This window comes from Dipodomys ordii, unplaced genomic scaffold (assembly GCF_000151885.1).
Source record: "Dipodomys ordii isolate 6190 unplaced genomic scaffold, Dord_2.0 Scaffold187, whole genome shotgun sequence".
NCBI classification, from domain to species: domain Eukaryota; kingdom Metazoa; phylum Chordata; class Mammalia; order Rodentia; family Heteromyidae; genus Dipodomys; species Dipodomys ordii.
The window spans coordinates 120,392-124,406 of record NW_012267403.1 but is presented as its reverse complement, the minus strand read 5'-3'; positions in this window follow the sequence as shown (position 1 = coordinate 124,406).

The following is a 4,015-nucleotide window of genomic DNA, read 5'->3' as shown; positions in this document are numbered from 1 at the left end:
CTGACATCAAATATAGTGAAAGCAGGGGTTATACTGTGGGGGAGGGACATACAAAGCAACAAAGAGATAATCTTATAAATGCGTTAGAAACACATGTATGAAAGAAAAAACATTAAAATACATATCTAAGGGGAGAACAGCTACTTTAATGGCTTTCCTTTCTGAACACAGTAATGGATTGCAACAGGACAACCCTCAACCAGTGCGTGGACCTCTTCCTGGAGATATGACATAACTTTACAAAAAAAAACAATTTTGCTATCTATTAATGCCAGAAGAGCAAGTTTTCTCAGAAGACCATAGGAATATGGATAACACCCCCAACTAGCTGATAATTGTGATTCTCAAGTGAAATAAGAGATTTTGAGGAAAGTTATGAATTGGTGTTTAGGCAGGAGTAAGGAGAGGGGACATTCTGCCTCTTACTTTCTGGCTCTCTCAAACTCTTCCTAGTATACTCACATCATGTCTCACAGTGCCACTGAATCTCGTTAGCCTGAATGAAGTACTTTCAAACTTTGCCTGTGAGGTGGCCTACAGGAGGGGCTGTAGAGCAAGATGACTTTGTAGAGGGCTTGCATACCACCTGAAAGTAAAACATCATGGCTGGTCCCACTCTACCAGGATTTCTACATAGAGGATTCAGCTTGCTCCTTTTCCTGGTGTTCTCTCCTCCTATCCTCCATTAGTCTCATTCCCCTGTCCCAAATAGGCCACTTTCTCTCACTCTTTAAGAGCCTGGCTGTGAGAAAGCAAGCACAGTTAGGAATTCAGTATCTCTGCCTCTTCATACCACCACTGACCCACACATTTACTAGATCCTCATTCTTGCCTCTGAATAGGGCTCACATTGTAACTATCAGAGGCTTATGTCAGAAGAACTGAATTCAAGATTGACCATGACCACTGTATTTAAATCAGCAGGCAAGTCACTTCCTCAGTCTGAGCTTCCTTCTTTTGTTAGCAAGAATAGGGAATCCACATGGGGCTTGTGGGAGCATTGATTTTAAAGAGAGGCATTATTTATAAACTGAGAAAGTCCTCAAATAGTGAACCTGCTGGGCAATGGCAACTCAGCACGCTGAGATCTGAGGATGGCAGTTCAAAACCAGAGAGTGGGGGGTAGAGGGGTGGGAAAGTGCTTTAGACTTTTATCTCTACCAAAAGGCCAGAAGTGCAGGTGAGGCTCCAGTGGTAGAGAAGCAAACTTGAGAAAAGCCAAGCAAGTGAATCAGGCCCTGAGTTCAAGCCCTCAAATAGCACAAAAAAGTTAGATCATCTACACTACCACATATGGAGGCAATACACCAAATTTGTGACTCTGAGAGAAATAACCCGTATCACCAGATGTAGAATAGCACAGGCCCAGTATAATATTTCCTTAAGAACTTACTTATACAGGTCATTCAGCTGCATTATTTCGTTTGACTCCCACAAAACTTGAAGATTAAAAATTATGTCAGCTATGGGGCTGGGACAGAAGGGAAGCAGCCAGCAGGCTCTGGACGCAATCCCTCGACCCCTCCCTCCTCTCTACTCTCACCCACGCTCAGAGATCGGTCTGGCTGTCCATAGCCCAAATCTGTTGCCCCAAGGGCTATTTTAAAGGCGAAAGCTTGAATCTGAGCCCTGGGAAGAAGAGGCAGCAAAAAAAAAAACTAGTCCCTCTGCATCCGGGGTCATGGCATTAGCAGGCGCTGGCTTGGAACTGGCAAGAGACAGGAGGGTGGAGCAAGCAGGGTGCAAGGGAAGGCAAGGACCCGGGAGCAGCAGTGGAGAGTGTCATAGGCTTAAGGGGCCCTGCTGGGCTGCAGTGGGGCAGTGGCCTGGGACACAGCACTGTTCCCAGGTGCACATATCCGCCTGGTCCCCCACCTTCACAGGGCTCAGGCTGGGGAATCAAGTGTCTGTGGTCAAGCCATCCTGGTGGTTGAGGCTGCTTGTTCTCAACTGTGCTTGGTGCCAAGGGCCAAGAACTTGGAGAAACTTGGAGTGTACTCCACCTTGTGGATGAGTCCTGAAAATGTAATGGCTGAAAAAAGCCCACTTTCTCACTCCCCCAGAGCAGTTAGGCAGCAAATAAACGTCAGTCTAATGGAATCTTGTCTGCGTTGTAGTCATGCCCTAGCTGCTCATGTTTCCCACCTGGAGAATGTATCAGAGAGAAAAAAAATGAGCAGACTTACGGGAACAGCCTTAAATGTAGAATATTTCTTTAACTACACTCACAAAGAAGATGCAGATAGCAAACAAGTTTATTTCTATCTATTCAAGCTCTTGCAAAAGTCTAATTCAAACAGGGTAAAATATGTGGTTGCAAGCTCCTTGCAGAAGTCCCCATATAAAAAGTCCAGTATTAAACAAGGTGAGAACAGTATAAATTTGTACAATACAAATTTAGTCACCCACCATTAAAAGTCAAACAATAGTTCAGTGAGCAAAAATGTTGTTCCTAAACCACATTAACTATAGACATTAACTATTGCTGACACTGTCTGAATGAAAACTTGGATCTCCCCATGATATTTTTAGATACAAAGACAACTACACAAACCAGGCAATGATAGCTCACACCTGTAATCCTAGCTAATCAGGAGGCTGCAATATGAGGATTGTAGTTTGAAGCCAGCCAGGCATGTAAGTTTGTGAGAATCTTATCTCCAATTAACCAGCAAAATGCCAGAACTGGAGGCAGGGCTCAAGTGATACAGCATCAACCATAAGTGGAAAAAGCAGAGTGAAGGCTGGATGCTGAGCCTCATTAGTGGCTCGCATGTGCACACACACATGTGCGCACACGTGTGTGCACACACACACGCACAGGGTTACAGAAGGTGACTGTGTTATTATAATGTGCTACAGTTCTGAGGCAGTCTACCTGGTATGAAACTATCGAAGTTTTTGGGGGAAGATTGCTTCTCTCTGTTTTCCTTACATATTTCTCAACATTTCTGTCCATGTTGAAAGAACTTTAGTCAAAACTCTCTTAAGAGCAGGATTTTCTAACTCAGCTTCTTCCAGAAACAGCAAGCTAGTAATTCAAACACTTATTTCCATCTCCTGAGACTGAATGGAGAAAGCACTCACTGGTCCTGTCTGCAAAGCCTCTTCTGGGCTTGAAGTAAACCCAGGAAAGAAGAGGAAAATGAATGACTCTCACATTGTGGAGGAGAGCAAAAAGATACTGAATAATAAGGATATTCCAATGGAATTTGGAGCTTGATACAATGAAGAAAAGGACAATCTTTTTTAAAAAATGAGGCTCTGAGGCTCTGAGCTTGATGCTAGTGGCTCATGCTTGTAATTCTAGCCACTCAGGAGACTGAAATCTGAGGATTGATGTTTGAAGCCAGCCCAGGCAGAAAAGTCCCCCTGAGACTCTTATCTCCAAATAACCAGCAAAAAGCCAGAAGTGGAACTGTGGTTCAAGTGGTATAGTGTCAGCCTTGAGTGAAAAGGCTAAAGTATAGTGCCTAAGCTCTGAGTTAAAGCTCTAGTACTGGCACAAAAAAATTGGACATAATGTGTTAAGATTTATATTAACACTTTTGAAAAATAAGAAAACCATCAAAGCCGGGCGCTGGTGGCTCACACCTGTAATCCTAGCTACTCAGGAGGCTGAGATCTGAGGATCACGGTTCAAAGCCAGCCCGGGCAGGAAAGACCGTGAGACTCCTATCTCCAATAAACCACCAGAAAACCGGAAGTGGCGCTGTAGCTCACGTGGTAGAGCGCTAGCCTTGAACTGAAGAGCTGAGGGACAGTGCCCAGGCCCAGAGTTCAAGCCCCACGACTGACAAAAAAAAAAAAAGAAAACCTTTAAGCTTGTCAGGTATATACTTAAGTTGGCCATAAAACATTTTCATGTTAGGAAATAGATCTTAATCTATTTACTTCTTTAATGGAAATTTTCTTTTTTTTAATGTTTTCTATTGTGAAAATACTGTACAGAAGGGTTACAGTTACATGAGCAAGGTAATGAGTACATTTCGTATCCAGCATTGTTGCCTCCTCC